Source organism: Ursus maritimus, unplaced genomic scaffold, assembly GCF_017311325.1.
Source record: "Ursus maritimus isolate PB19 unplaced genomic scaffold, ASM1731132v1 scaffold_16, whole genome shotgun sequence".
Taxonomy (NCBI): domain Eukaryota; kingdom Metazoa; phylum Chordata; class Mammalia; order Carnivora; family Ursidae; genus Ursus; species Ursus maritimus.
In genome coordinates, this window is record NW_024424008.1 from 30695075 (window position 1) to 30711457 (window position 16383).

The window sequence follows — 16383 nt, forward strand, 5'->3', positions numbered from 1 at the left end:
CCCCCCCCCGCCCCCACCCGTGGTGGAGTGCACGCTCCGGAAATAGGAGCTGGTTTCCCCTCTCCCCTCCTTCTTTTTACGTCTGAATGCTTCTGTTTGACTTCTCTGGGCTGCATTCATTTCCCTCTCTTTACTGCTGCAGTTTATTGCTCTTCACTGGCTCCTTTATTTTTATTTTCTAAACTTGCCTGAAATGCATCTTGATTTTGGCATCTTCAGATGTTTTGAGCCTTGCACTTTGTTACCGGTGATTTCCCTCATTTTGCAGAGTTCCATTTGGTTGCAAGTCTGTTTTGCAAGACTCTGCTTCTTTCTTTTCCATCATTAAATTTTGATATTTTTCTGTTCCTGCTTGCTTACAGAAACTTGTTTTTCGTTTTTTAGATTGTCATCATGGACCTTCAGTGTGCTACAGTTTGACTTCCCATCAGACTGACTTGTTTTTGGAATTCTGTGTTCGTGGAATAGAGAGGGCCCCTTTACGGTGTCCCTGCTCTTTCTAGAAGGCAAATCTGTCCAGATCATGTTGCTGTTCTGCATTATTCACTGGCTCTTGTAAGATGTGTTTGGAACACCTCATCACTGTGTGGGACACCCTATGTGTCCTTCCCTGCTATCTTTTCACCCTCACCCCACCTGCCTCACCTCTCTGCTCCCCTTACATGAGAGCAGCAGTTCTCAAACTTTTTGTTTCAGAATGCTTTTATAAATTCTTTTTTTAAAATATTTTATTTATTTACTTTAGAGAGAGGGCAAGAGAGAGCACAGAAGGAGAGGGAGAAGCACTCTCCACTGAGCAGAGAGCCTGACGCTGGGCTCGATCCCAGGACTCTGAGATCATGACCAGAGCCGAAGGGAGATGCTTAACCAACATTGCCACCCAGGTGCCCTGCATTTAAAAATTCTTAAAAATTAATGAGTTCCCCAAAGAACTTTCAATTATGTGGGCATATCCAACAATCTTTACTACATTCAAAATTGAAATGGAAAAGATTTAAAAATACTTATTAAATTAGTTTACATATAGCAGTAGTAAACCCATTACATAACATAAATAATATTTTTAATGAAAAATAACAGTTTCTAAGATAAAAACATTTAATGGGAAGAGTGATATTGTTTCTATTTGTCCAGATCTCTTTGATGTCTGCTTTCACGGAAGACAGATGGATTCTCATAAATGCTTCTGCATTCATTCTGTTGCAATATGTTGCGTTGGTTGAACTGTATGAAGACAATACAGCCTTACACAGATATGTAGTTGGAGAAGGGAGGAGTATTTTAATAACCTTTTCAGTTAATTGTGGGTAGTCTTTGAAACTGCAACAGAGCTTGACAAGTGGTAGGTTTTTTTTTTTTTAAGATTATTTATTTATTTATTTATTTATTTGACACAGAGAGAGAGAGAGCACGCGCACAAGCAGGGGGCGCAGCAGAGGGAGAGGGAGAGGCAGGCTCCCCGCTCAGCAGTGGGGTGGAGCCGGTGAAGGGGCTGAGATCACGACCTGAGCTGAAGGCAGACGCTTAACCTACTGAGCCACCCAGGCGCCCCCAAGTGGTAGTTTTTAAAGGTTTGTTGTAGCCAAAAATCTGAAACCCCATCAATGGACTTTTCATACTTTGTTCCGTTAAAATCATCTTGCACTTTGGAAGGATCTTTTATGCATTTTGAAACATCATATGTGAGCCATTTGGAAAATAGCACTTTTGCTACTGTAACTACCACTCTCGTCTGAAAAGTCCAAGTATTGGGATGCTCCCCAGCTCACAGTGGCTGATGCAAGTTTTTCAAAAATTTAGTTTTTGCTTAAAAGCTCAAATTTTTTTTAGCAACAAATATCATCAGTTTTTCTTGACATCACCAGCTTACTTTATTCATTTTTGAGAAAATTTCCACAAATACCCGAGTCTGAATAAACACAGTTTTTCCTGTTATTCCCTCAAGTAGAAGTGGTGTTGCATGAGGAAGAGCGGCTCACCCCTCGCAGCTGCGTCACACAAGTGCAGTTTCTTCCCGACAACCGTCACACTTTGGCAGTGAAAGTGCTTTAGGAAAGCTTCCTGTTTTGTCAGATGGGATGTTTAAAAGATGTGCGCTTAAGGGTCGATATGTAATACAATTAATACTTTTTTTACTTTTTTACTGCTTCATCAAGGACGTTCTTAGGTGAAATTGACTTTTTTTTTTTTTTTAAATGGTGAGTGCGTGGCTGCGGGCAATACAGTGACGACTAATATAGTCAGATGTCACTGCTCGATTCTCGCAAAGGCGCCAGCGATATTACCCAGCATTACTTCTGCACCATCAGTGCAAATGTCAGCACGAGTGAAGATGGTTTTGCCCCTGCAGCAGCCACGGAGAGGGTCTGGGACCACACTTTGAAAACCACATTGTCTTCATGCAGCTTCACACACCGGACTCCCGTGCTTCGCATCTGCCAGGAACACTTGTCCTCACCAGCTCTCCATCCCTGTGTGCAAGTGTGTAGACACACACACACACACACACTCAGGGGTTTTTATACATACTGATTTTACTGATCATGTGTTCTCAGGTCTCTTCCAGTGGACTGTGAGCCAGGTTTCATATTGACCTTGGTGGTGCATAGTGCCGAAGTACTGTACCTATTAAATGCTAACTCGTTCAGCATTGGCTCTTTTCATTGTCATCATCTCATTATTGCAAGGGCTTAATAAATGTTTTTTGAACCAATGAGGAGTTTGGGTTAGCATTTTTCCAGAATTGCCTTAGAACATTGATTCTCTGTGATATCAGTAAGTGGGAAGCAGGAGGGGCATCGGTGCTTAACTGGATTTGAGGATGGTCAGCAGGTTTCGAATGGAAGGATTTCTCAGATCCTTCGCTGTATAATGTGCATTGTGAATCTTGAAGGGGGATGGGAGGCTATAGAATGTGGTATTTCCCAAGTTGAATGGCATGGGAACCTCCTTTTCTTGGCATACTTCATAGAATTAGGTTTCTTGGGATTTCCACTGGGAAATAATTGTGTAGCCTGGCTTTTCCACTTTTACAGATATGGAAACATTACCTCCATTCATTCTTGCATGGATTTATAGCTCAGATATTTTATGCGTCCCTCCTAAGCTTGGACACTAGTAGATTTAGGGATATAATGCAAGCAAAAAAAAAAAAAAAAAGATTTGGAGAAAATGCTAATAAACCATTTGTATAGAGTAGATGGTCAGGTGGGAGATTCAAGTATGCATCAACCGATCACCCGAAGTTACAAGTATTATGTCAGTGGTATGTAGGAAGGTCCACAGTGCTAAATCATTCGCTTTCTGTTTTTCCCATTTTCAAGGCTCTGCCTGTCTGTTTAGGTATTCCTCGAAACACTGCCACTGCCTGTATCCCTGTGATCCAAACAACTGATGAAGATCATTAAGATGTGGGCTCTTTGCCCAGTCGTTTCATCTGAGAGGGTGGTGTGTCAGAGATGAGATCTTTCAGATGTGAGCCAACCCCCACTCAGTGCCTCACACGTAGTAGGTGTGTGTCTATATTGATTGAGCAAAGAATGAATAAAAGTGTGCTCTGAAAAATCTGAGGCTGACGGACTAACTCCACACTGTGGTTTCATCAGCCCAGTACCTGAACTCGCTGCACTGTCCGGGGTCAGCTGAATAAAACCTAATAACGTGCTTTTCACACCGCACTGCCCTGACCTGGAGCATTCTAGAGGGCACCGGTGATCTTCCCTTCTGTTCCACTCAAAACAACACACACAACTCACCCTACCTTCTATTTTGATCCGGTAGCGCCCATACATGGGGAGGAAATGTTAATACGCTCTTTACATGAGTATATTTCATCAAAGGACGTGCTGTCGATATGGTAAAGTTGGTCTTTGGGCTTCTGGCTGCCTGCACAGATGACAGTGGGAGGGTTTTGTATCAGAATAGCCTTGGAGTCAGGACTTGGGTAAGAAGATTAACCTAGTGTTTAATTTGATGTTTCATTCTGTGAAGTCACCTACAGAGAAATCAAACATTTACATGTTTATTAACCAGTGCTTTTGGTTCTTGGCATGTGGCCCACACCACTTCGGGCTGGATGAGCTCTGGGAATGCGCAGAAATCTCCCTTTGCCCCTCTCCCCGCACCCCCTCCTAAGGAGAGACAGACAGGAAAACATTTACCAGCTCCAATTATCCTTTTGTTTCAAAGCCTGAAACTTTTTCAGCCACATCATGTTCCTGCCAGAGTCTGGAAACTAATAGGCTTTAGAGAGGCCGAGGGTTGAGTGGAGTCACTTTGAGAACGGCATGCATCTGGAGTCCTGATTTTTCAGGTGTTGCTCTGAGACTGAATTAAGAAATCTTATTCTCAGGGAGTTTGGGCCCTCTTGATTTCTAATTTTTGTGATTGAGTTAGAGTTGCGGGAATATCATGAGTTGCTAATTTTTAAAAAAATAATTTTCTTCCCTTTGTAAAAGTAATTCACACTAATTGTAGAAACTTGGAAAAATATCAAAAGGCATAATGCTGAAAATTACCCATAATTCTAGTGCTCAGAGATAATCACTACAAACCATTTTGTTGTATTTGCATGCATTTTTGTATGCATAATTAAGATCATTGTGTATAAATTTCGATTTCTATGTTTCCTATTTCACATAAGAATATTCTCTCTTGCACGGAGAGCAGTGCAGCATAGGAGCTTATGTTAGTTTCCGTGGCCACTGTAACAAATTTCCACACATGGGAGTCTTCAAACAACAGAAACTGATTCTCTCACGTTCTGGAGCCGGAAGTTCCAACCAAGGTATAGGCAGGGCTATGCTTCCTCTGGAGGCTCTAGGGAGAAGCCATTCCTTGTCCCACCCAGTTTCCGGTGGCTGCTGGCATTCCTTGGCCTATGGCCTCATCTCTCCCATATCTGCCTCTGTTTTCACTAGCACGTGCACACGTGTGTGTGTGTGTGTGTGTGTGTGTAATCTCTGCCTCTCTTATGAGGACACAGGTGAGGCCTCTAGGGTCCACCCAGATAATCAAGGATATCTCTTCATCTTAAGATTCTTATCTTTTTTTTTAAGTTTTGTTTTGTTTAAGATTTATTTATTTGAGAGAGGATGCGCACGTGCGGGGGGGACGAGCAGGGGGTCTTAAGCAGACTCCGCACTGAGCCCAGAGCCCTATGCAGGGCTCAGTCTCACCTCCCTACCACCTGTTACCTTTTCTTTCCTGGGGGGTGCCCAATGCAATCTGATCTTGTCCAACCCAGGCTCCAGGGCTGCAGAGGAAGAGCAGGGGTCCTAGCTGAGTGAAAGACAGGGTGGTGGTCCTTTCTCCCCCAGTGGTGCTGTGACATGGATGTACAGTGCATACCAGGTACAACTGGTCACACACAAATTGGGCACTATCCATCTTAGTTATCGTGGGCTAAGTGGTCGCCCCAAAGATGTGTCCCAATAATGTTACCTTACTTAGAGAAAGGTCTTTTAGATGTGATTAAGGATTTTGAGATGAGATCATCTTGGATTATCCAGGTGGGCCTTCAGTGCCATCACAAGTGTCCTTGTAAGAGAGAGGAAGAGGGAGATGTCACACACACAGAGAAGGCAGTGAAGTGGAGGAGAGATGTGGCCACAAGCCAGGGAGTGCGGGTAGCTGGAGAAGGCAGGGCGCACATTCTCCAGAGCCTCTGCAGGGATCGTGGCCCTTGCCTGTACTTTGATTTCAGGCTTCTGGACCCAAGAACTGTGAGAGAATAGATTTGTGTTGTTTTGTGCCACCTAGCTTGTGATAATTTGTTATGGCAGCTACAAGAAACTCACATGTGCTTCGTTTAACAAGACAGTTCCGCCGATCACGTGCTGGGCTATGTGGCAGTGTTATATGCTATAACAGCTTCTCAGCTTCTCTGAATTTCTGCGCTTATCTTGTCGTGAACCAGCAGTGAAGAGTTGGATGGATGACCACCTTTGAGTACCATGGTCTAGTCTCCCTCCCTTGTTTAATGGATGAGGGGACCGAGGCCCAGGGAGGAAGCGGAGGACTGAGATGAGAACATAGGTGCCTTTGCTGCTCAGAGTGGAGAGACGGGAGGTACCAGCCTCCTGGGGGCCAGGCCTGGGGTGAGCAGACTGGAGCGCTGCCCTTCAGCCTGTCCTGCAGGTCAGCTGGTGTCCCTGGAGCTATTCCATGACCTGCTGAGTGAAAGCCCCTGGTGCACCTGGGCTGCTTAGAAGACCCAGAAGCCAGGGGAATCTTGGAAAGCCTTTGGTGCTGATAGCCAACAGCAGCAGCAAGGAATCCTGTCAGGGGTGAAGGTCCTGGCTTGCTCTTGACTTCATCTCCAGCTGACTGCTTCAGTCTCTGTGTTTGGGTCATATTTTCCCTCTGCAGCCCAATTTTAACTTTCTATATTTTCTGAGCGGTAATTATCTCTCAGAGAATATGGGATTAAATAACAATCATCTTGACTCTTACACTGCTGGAATAAAGTCCATCTAACTTAACTCAGCATTGGGGGCCCCTGAAGAACCTTCCCCTTTCCATCCCTGCCTCTCACTCCTCCCTTTTACACACCTTTATCTCTGAACTTCACCAAGATCATCACTCCCTGGTAGGGGGGCTAGAAGAGGTTAGTTTTGTGAACCCCTACAGTGGGCGAGTTCATGGTTGACCAACTCAAGAACCAATGGAAAAATACAGCAAGAGGATTGTAGGCATATATCTTTGAAGCTCTCAGGGGGGGGAAAAAGCATGCATTTACTAAAATAGACCATAAAAGCAGCACAAACAGCCTATACCAGTCACTAATATGTGAGCTAAGTCATCTGGTCTACCACCCAGCCCAGTTGAGCCACCAGATGACTGTAGCTACATATATCAACCAGGCAAGAAATGAGAAAAACAACCTGGCTGAGACCAGCACTAATTGTTGACCCACCAAACCATGAATGAACGAAACGTTTATTGTTTTAGACAAAAACAAAACAAAACAAAAAAAAAACCCACAGTAAATCAGTCTTCAAATTATTATACTTCTTATTTTACTAGAGATGGGCATTATATAGTTAATTACTCCTTGTTTGCTATGGGTACTTTTCAGAGTCTCCTATCTTTGTATTTTCATGAAATTCTATTTGCTTCATTTTGTTATGGATAATGCCCATATGAAGAGCCCCTTTTCCCCAATATCTGGGCCTCCATCTTAATGTTTCATACTGCTGGGATTTTAGGAATTACCTGTTGGATCTACTCTCTGGGTCTCATACATGCCTCCCATCCTTCCCTCTCAGCTATTGTGGGACAGTCGTTAAGAGGCCCCAGGTCACCTTCTCCCATCTTCTTTTATTTTTCCCAAAGCTTTGGTCCAGAAGCCTCTCTTTCTTCACCCTCTACTTCTGCTCTTTTTCTAGTCCCAGCCCTGGATCTCGTATTCTTAAGTCAGTGATTCTGGGTTACAAGAAACCGCAATGCTCTCGGGCCAGCCTACTTAGCAGAGGGTTTGTGGTAGGAATCTCAGGAACGCAGGGAGCAAAGCTTGACCAGCCTACTGGGAACTGGAGCGGGAAGGCCCCTTAATTCAGGGGCTGCATGCACAGTGCCCGGTCCTGCTCACCTCCTGGATGTGTGTGTGTCTTTCTCTGAATGAGGACCCACCCTCCTGGATGTGTGTGTGTCTTTCTCTGAATGAGGGCCCACCGCTGCTTGCCTAAGTTTGCACGTCTTCATCCTCAAATGAGGGAGGTTGGGAGGGAGGCATTATCCATCTCCAAGCTAATCAGTTTGGGGAGGGAAGCCATGGAACTGCCCTCTCAGCATGGACTGCGGGAGTGTCCCCCAAAATGGGGTCTGTGGAGGGGCGTTTCCCCATAACCTATTACACCTCTTTTTCTGATTTCTCAACAGGAATAACTCAAGTCTCCTTTACTGGAAATCAGTTTGCTGGAAGTACTAAAACTGCAGTTCTTGAAGTTGAAGAAGAGGTAAATGGAAGTACATTTGTACCTACTAAAATTCTCTGATAGGGGCGCCTGGGTGGCACAGCGGTTAAGCGTCTGCCTTCGGCTCAGGGCGTGATCCCAGCGTTATGGGATCGAGCCCCACATCAGGCTCCTCTGCTATGAGCCTGCTTCTTCCTCTCCCACTCCCCCTGCTTGTGTTCCCTCTCTCGCTGGCTGTCTCTATCTCTGTCGAATAAATAAATAAAATCTTTAAAAAATATAAAAAAATTAAAATAAAAAAAATAAAATTCTCTGATAAGAGAAGCCAGTTGGGGTGAGGTTACCGTTCCCAGCATTCCTCAGACATGCCCAGCCCTGTGTGTACTCTTTCCCCCTCCTTTCTGCCTAGCCAGGTTCCTGTTGATCCCTGAAGGTCTTTATCAGTTGTTACTTCCCTGGAAATCAAGCCTTTTATTTATTTATTTATTTTAAGATTTAATTTGTTTATTTAGAGAGAGAGAGCGCAAGGGGTGAGAGCACGAGGGTGGGGGGCAGAGGTAGGATGAGGGAGAACCTAGGTAGACTCCCCGCTGAGTGCGGAGCTAGACCCAGAGCTCAGCTCCATCTCATGACCCTCAGACTGTTGCAGGGTTCTTGTCTCACAGAATCGAAAAATGAATCTCGAGGGCAAAGCGGTGAAGTGAAGTGAAAGTTGATTAAGTGAAGGTGAGAACAGAAAGGAAAGGAAAGGAGCCCTTTAGAGTGAGAGGGGTCCCAAATGGGTTGCCACTGAGGCTTTTATGGTGGGTCTTTTATAGAAAACTGACCGGGGAACTTGGTAATTATTTTGTCTGGAACGTTTAAGAGAAACAAGGTGGATTTGTAAATATTAGGAAGATATCTCGTCTATATTTAGAATAAACAAGGCAGATTTGTTAATGTTCCCTTCTCTCTGGTTAATATCTTGTCTATAACATTTCTCCACATCTGGGATTTCTATGAGCCTGGTCACGTAGCCCCCTACCTATCTCTCCTTACCTAGCCTCACCCATCTCTCACTCAAGACCATGACCTCAACCAAAATCAGGAGTCAGATGCTTCACCGACTGAGCCACCCAGGCGTCCTGGGAATCCAGCCTTTTTATTCCCTCCTGGCCAATAGTGACTTTTCCTGCTTTGGAACCCCCATAATACTATCTCCTTCTCACTGACATGTGTCGTAATGAGCTTGACATGATTGTTTGTGCCCCTCCCCTGGCCGCTCTTCTGCCAAGGCTCCTTCTCCGTGAACCTTCCCCCACCACCAGCCTGGTATTTCCACACTTGATTGTAGTTGCCTGTTTGCATGCTTTCTGTAATATGCTCCTCAAGGGCGTATCTGAATGTGCCTGGCTGCTCCATAAACATGTATTGGATGAACAGAGCATCAGCCTTCCCCACTAGACAGTTGGCTCCTGTATGGATTCACTTTGTCCCTCTACCACTCCACCCTGTACTATCATTCTTAAATTGATTCTGTTCTTCGAGCATTCATCAGAAATTGTTGATCTCTAGATGTCCTTTGTATTTGGGCTGTTGGTGAAATGAAGCTAATAGGAAGGCTTTTCTATCTGACTTATTTTTTATGGGCAGTATGGCCCCATGTTAAGAGCAATAATCCAGTAACTGAAAGGGAAGGGAGGTGACAGGCAAGTCAGAGCAGCAGTGACTGGGAGCATGGCCTCCCCATGGCTGGTGTTGAATGGGGTTGCAGGAGGTGGGGTTTTGGTCACTCTGTGGTGTGGCCCCTCCTGTCTGCTGGACGGCAGACCCCCTCCTCCATTGTCTGCATGATCTTCTGAGCTGCTCCATTCAACAGACAGCTGCGTCTTCACCCACTTCCCTGCTCCAAATCTTTTTGCTTTAAATGTATGAGTGCTCAGCTTCCTTTTCTCAGACTGTGTACTGTACTGCTAAATACCCCACAGAAGTTTCTTATTGATCCTCCCAGTTTCGTTGGTCACCATCCACTGAGAATCCTTGCCCTAACCTTTCCTACCTCCCAGTAACCAGTAGGTGTCTCTTACCTTTGCATTTCGTCCACATTTACAGGATGCTTCTGCCCACATTACCAGCTTGTGTTCTCCTGCCAATCCTAGCAGTCAGACTCAGAGCAGTCAGATGTCTTACATGAGGTCATGTCACCAGCAAGAATGGAGTTCAGCTTTCCCTCCCCTGCACCGTCTTGGTCATTCCCCTTGGAAGCCACTGCTGCCATCACAAAACCTGGGACTCTGTGTTCCCTCCAAAGAGAAGACCCTTGACCTTCTGTTAAGAGATGCAGCCTGGGGGGCTTGGGTGGCTCTGTCGGTTAAGTGTCTGCCTTTTGCTCAGGTCGCGATCTCAGTGTCCTGGGTTCGAGCCCTGAATTGGGCTCCCTGCTCAGCGGGGAGCCTCCTTCTCCCTCTGCCTGCCGCTCCCCCTGCTTGTGCTCTCTCTCTCTGTCAAATGAATAAATAAAACCTTTTAAAAAAGGGGGGCATGCAGCCTGACCCTGGTGTTATCCCCCCACCCCAGCTTTCTTGAAAAAGTAGTTATCTTCCTTCCAGGACCTTCCAGTCAATCTTATAAGTTTTCTTTTTGTTAGGGCTTATTTAAATTCGGGAAATTTAATTAGTTTACATTAATACCGCACTGTCTTACTCTATGAGTAAACTGAAAGACACTAACAAGGGTTTAATCTAGCTGTTTCTAATGATAGTTTTTCTCTCCCTTCTCCTTTAAATAATTGCAAATCTTCTATTAATCAAGGTGGCAGAGCACAGTGCTTTATTGCCATGTGGAATTGTGTGGTTAAATGTGATTTTTAAAAAATGGCTCAAATTTTAATTAGAAAGCAGATTTTTAAATGACATTTTGATTTGTCCTTAGATGGGAAATTGGAAATAGACCCACCACGGTAGGAAAGCAGGTTCTAGTCCAGAAGGAGGCGTATTAACTTAAGAGCAGGATGTGATTTTGGTGAGTCATTGTTTTCCTAAAATAGGCTGTCTTCTCTGGTCTTCTGTTGAGGGAGAGAGACCTTCCTCTGCATTTGATGCCACCTTAGATGAGCATTTCCCTAGGAGAGAGTCCAGCTCAGACTCCCCCATGCAGGCTGGTGCTCCCAGTTGTCAAATCGTCAGGGCACAGGACTAGGCACGAAGGCCCTTCTGCTGGGACTCCTTGAAAACACCAATATCGAGAAATCAGCAAACCTATTATGATGCCTGTAACTGAAGAAAATATGGGGCTACATACTTCCCATTGTGGCATGATGCAAATATCATTTTACTGCTAATGTGACTGCTTTCTTGGCCCCAAAGCTGGTATCTGCATCACTACTGAGGGTCATCATAGAAGCAGCCTGCACGTGGCCGGCCGAGAGTTTGGCCCCATAAGCTCCTTATGTGATGCCCCCCACCTTGAGCTGGCACAGTGGCAGGACAGCCAGGTACCCCAGAAGGAAGGTGGGAAAGGTCATCAGTGAAAAGACCCAGGCGTTTGTCATTCCACGTGACTTCTCTGTGCTTTGTAAGGCATTTTACACCTGTTATAGCAGCTAGCAAACTTGAATGTCTCGCAGGTACTTCAGACTCACTGGGTCCAATTTTTATCTCTTGGTCTCTTTCTACCACAGTCCCTTTGCACACCTTCCTTCCCTCCATCTCTTTAGGGTGCACAGCCGTTAATGCACTTTTTCAAGCCAGAAACTGGGGAGTTGGCTGATAACACTCACCTTTCTCTCCCTCCAGATCCCCAAGTCCTTGCGATGCTCTTGAAGTAGATCTTGAATTCATCTGCAGCCCTCCCATGTCCACCCCTCAGGTCCAATGACACCAGTAGCTGCCTGGGTTCCTGCAGAGGCTTTTGAACTGCTTGCCCTGGTTCCACTTCCCCTCCATTCTGCTCATCACCTTGGACTCAGGGTGACCTTTAAAACGCTCGTCGTATCATTTCACTCTTTACTCACACCTGTCCATGACCTCTTCCTGCACTTGGATGAATCCCATATGCCCAACATGGCCCATGGAGAGGACCACATGGCCTGGGCGCCAGGCCCGGCTAGAGGTCTCACAGCACTGTTGACGTCATGTTCAAGTGGCTGGGGAGACACTTTAACCTTTCACTCTTGACTTCCTTGGCAGGCTGCAATCCTTTTGATTTTCCAAGGGCAATAAAATAACCGTCAGCCTGGGAAATGTGTACTTAGAATGGATGTCGTATTCTGGAAAATGGAATAGGAGGGGATTTGTTCCTCCAAACCCCAGAAATCAACTCTTAGAACACAGAGGTGGACCACTATTTGGTTTGGAACTTTAATAAGCATTTAACCAACATGTAATCTGCTAAAACGTTAATACCCCTGCTGTTCTCCAAGTAGCCTCCCTTCCACATATTTCAGTGTAAGAAGGTGAGCAGCCTTTAGCTCCAGAAATCATGACTGAAACTTGGTTCCAGGTCAGTACAAGACAAGACTGACATTCTACAGGGAAAAAAAAGAAACACACTAAATATTAGCACGCAGCTTTCCTTTTTAAACCCGTTTCTCCTACCCTGAAGCCCACTCGTATTCCTTACCTTAACCGTAACCTTTACTTTTGTGTGTTTGTGGCCCCATGCACACACAAACACTTCAACAGGGAAATGTGTCTCAGCCGAGTGACACTCTCCGTTGTCCTCAGGCCTTCCATTCAAGGTAATTAATGGGAGTCCTGAAATTCCACCTGTGGTTTTGGTTTCTGTGATCTTGAATTTGTAACTTTTTATGATACCAGTTTGGTGGTTCAGTCTGATGAGTTACAAAGATTGTAAGGGTAGCAGGCGAGGTGATCCTGATACGCACTGTGGCGTTATGAAGTGCCGAAGGAGCACAGAGATGAGCCCCTTACCCACCTTGGTGCCTAGAAAGTCTTGAAATGCTTTCAAGGGTGTGTGACCCATGAGATGGGCCGTGAAGGAGGAGTTTGCCAAGCAGGAGGAGTGACTGGCGGAAAAGAGCATTTCAGACAGCCTCATGGACGGAGGCCCCAGAGGCCAGCAAGGGCATGGCACACCCCGAGAACTGTATGGGGGTGGTTGTGGCTCCTGCAGGGGGAGCCGTGACCTGAGCACTGACCAGTGGGCTGGGGGCCCGATCATGCAGAATACTCTCGTGGGATTCTACGCTGGGGGTTCCTGGGTCAGATTTGTCTTTTGCAGTAGGGATTCTGTAGGCTTGGCCTCTACTTTCAAGGTTTCTTCTCAGTGGCATTGACCCAACTCAGACACACAAGGCCTTTTATCAGGTTTCGTGGGCATGAGACTCAAAATGCCACAGACTTCCAAGTTTAAGGTATATCCATAGGCTCTCTACCAGGAATCACAAAGACATTTTTAGAAGTTACTGAAATGTGGCTGGTGTTAAATTACTGCCCTGCAGGAGTTTATGAATAACTCCATTTCCTGTTCCTTTGGGGTCTGGCTGCCTTACCATGCTTGGAAGTGGTATGTTTCAGGCTCCTATGAAGCACAGACCTACAGGCCATTGGATTTCCTGTAGATGTTGGAAATGGCACTATAACCGTGCTGTATCAGAACCATCCTGAATTAGTGATCATTTGTAATTGCTCAGAATCTAGATGTTGAATTATCAATTACTGTTAGCTGGGCTTTCTCACTGTTAGTTTAGCATGATTTGTTTGGTGGTTAACCTTAACATATAAAATAATGCATATTTATACCAGGAATGTGTTTTGGCTCAAGAGTTTCCAACAACTAGACTTTAAAACCTATATGAGGTTTAAATGATTCCTCCAGGGGCACCTGGGTGGCTCAGTCCGTTAAGCTTCTGCCTTTGGCTCAGGTCATGATCTCGGGGTCCTGGGATCAAGCCCCGCATCGGGCTCCCTGCTCAGCGGGGTGTCTCCTTCTCCCTCTGCCCCTCCTCCCTCCCCCTACACATGCTCTTTCTCTCTCTCTCTCAAATAAATAAATTAAATCTTAAAAATACATAAATGAGTCCTCCATATGCCTTTGCTAAAGAAGATGCACACATCTCCCGCATGTGGCGATGGGCAAGTTGTCGCGTCCTTTGCCGGCTGCCTCAGGCAGTGATTGGAAGGATTTAGAAATGTCAGGCAGGGAAACACAGGGTAGGAGGCAAAGATGAGGGCCTGACCTGGTGGTAGTGCGGACAGAGAAGGGGACAGATGTTTGACAGATGTCTAGCATAAGGAACTGGTAATACTCAAGGAAGAATGTGATATAGGAATAGGGGAGAGGTGACGTGTCCAGGGAAACCTCAAACCTCTGGCCGGGGCACCATGAGTAAGAGGAATAGGCTTCCATCATTTAGCAAATACTTATTGAATCCCTGCTGGGAGAAGGGGAAGTAGGCAGAGAACGATTAACCCTTTGAAGAGGCAGAGCGAAAGAAGGGCCATTTTTTAAATTAATTAATTGATTGATTGATTGAAGATTTATTTATTTCAGTGAGAGAGAGAGGGCGGGCATATGCATGCAAGGAGGGGCAGAGGGAGAGAGAGTCTCAAGCAAACTCTGCACTGAGCATGGAGCCCCACACGGGGCTTGATCTCATGACCCTGCAATCAGACCTGAGCCGAAACCCAGAGTCGGATGCTCAGCCGACTGCGCCACCCAGGCGCCCCAAGAAGGGCCATTTTATTTATTTATTTATTTATTTTTTTTAAATGATTTTTTATTATATTATGTTAGTCACCATACAGTACATCCCCAGTTTCCGATGTAAGGCTCGATGATTCATTAGTTGTGTATAACACCCAGTGCACCATGCAATACGTGCCCTCCTTACTACCCATCACCGGTCTATCCCATTCCCCCACCCCCCTCCCCTCTGAAGTCCTCAGTTTGTTTCTCATAGTCCATAGTCTCTCATGTTTCATTCCCCTTCTGATTACCCCTTTCTTTATCCTTTCTTCCCCTACTGATCTTCCTAGTTCTTATGTTCCATAGATGAGAGAAATCATATGATAGTTGTCTTTCTCTGCTTGACTTATTTCACTTAGCATTATCTCCTCCAGTGCGTCCATGTTGTAGCAAATGTTGAGAACTCGTTCTTTCTGATAGCTGAGTAATATTCCATTGTATATATGGACCACAACTTCTTAATCCAGTCATCTGTTGAAGGGCATCTCGGCTCCTTCCACAATTTAGCTATTGTGGACATTGCTGCTATGAACATTGGGGTGCATATGGCCCTTCTCTTCACTACGTCTGTATCTTTGGGGTAAATACCCAGTAGAATGGCTGGATCATAGGGTAGCTCAATTTTTAACTTTTTAAGGGACTCCACACTGTTTTCCAGAGTGGCTGGTAAATTAACTCAGATTCCCACCAACAATGTAGGAGGGATCCCCTTTCTCCACATCCTCTCCAACAATTGTTGTTTCTTGCCTTGTCTATTTTTGCCATTCTAACTGGCGTAAGGTGGTATCTCAGTGTGGTTTTGATTTGAATTTCCTTGATGGCTAATGATTTTGAACATTTTTTCATGTGTCTGTTAGCCATTTGTATGTCTTCATTGGAAAAGTGTCTGTTCATATCTTCTGCCCATTTTTTGATTTGTTGATTTGTTTCTCGTGTATTGAGTTTGAGAAGTTCTTTGTAGACCTTGGATACCAGTCCTTTATCTGTAGTGTCATTTGCAAATATATTCTCCCATTCCGTGGGCTGCCTCTTAGTTTTTCTGACTGTTTCCTTGGATGTGCAGAAACTTTTAATCTTGATGAAGTCCCATAAATTCATTTTATCTTTTGTTTCTCTTGCCTTTGGGGATGTGTCATGAAAAAGGTTGCTTTGGCTGATGTCGTAGAGGTTGTTGCCTATGTTCTCCTCTAGAATTTTGATGGATTCCTGTCTCACATCGAGGTCTTTCATCCATTTGGAGTTTATTTTTGTGTATGGTGTGAGATAGTGGTCAAAAGAAGGGCCATTTTAAAGGCATAAGAGTAGGCAAAAGGGTAACTGATTTTGACTTGGGATTGGGGATGTTTTCTCAGTGGCAAGAGTGTGTAAAGCAGGCCAAGATGAAGAGCCCTGGGGCCGGCATGTGTTGGCCTGTTCTGCCTCTACGTTCAGAGGCACAGGAGGGTGACCCCTCCATGTGACCTTGGGGATGGGGTTGGGCTCAGCGCTCAGGGCCTAGAAGGCCAGGCCGAATCTGCACTGTGTTTGGTTGGCCCTGGGGACCCCTTGAAGGCTCTGTAGCCAGACTAAGATCAGAGCTTGGATTAAGTGAGATCCTTCTGTCTAGAGACTGAGGAAGCAGGAGGTGGAGGCAGGCACTTTGCCGGCCAGGGGAACCTCGAGGGGCCCGCAGACAGGCCACTGGCAAAATCAGTCAGCCACATCTTAGCACTCGGAAGCCTTCTAGTCCTGTGGCCTTGGCCCAGACCATCCTCAGACGGCTCAGTCTGGCAAAACAGCT

The 16383-nt window shown here is 45.5% G+C and overlaps 1 protein-coding gene across 2 annotated transcripts in view; it reads left to right on the top strand.

Moving 5' to 3' along the window:
- Positions 1–16383, top strand: part of SMCO4 (single-pass membrane protein with coiled-coil domains 4) — a 61273-nt gene that overhangs the window by 29570 nt on the left and 15320 nt on the right. For both annotated transcript variants that reach the window (XM_040631000.1, XM_040630999.1), the window contains exon 2: positions 7882–7958. The gene's annotated coding sequence lies outside the window, so the exon portion shown is untranslated. The remainder of the gene's footprint in view (positions 1–7881; positions 7959–16383) is intronic.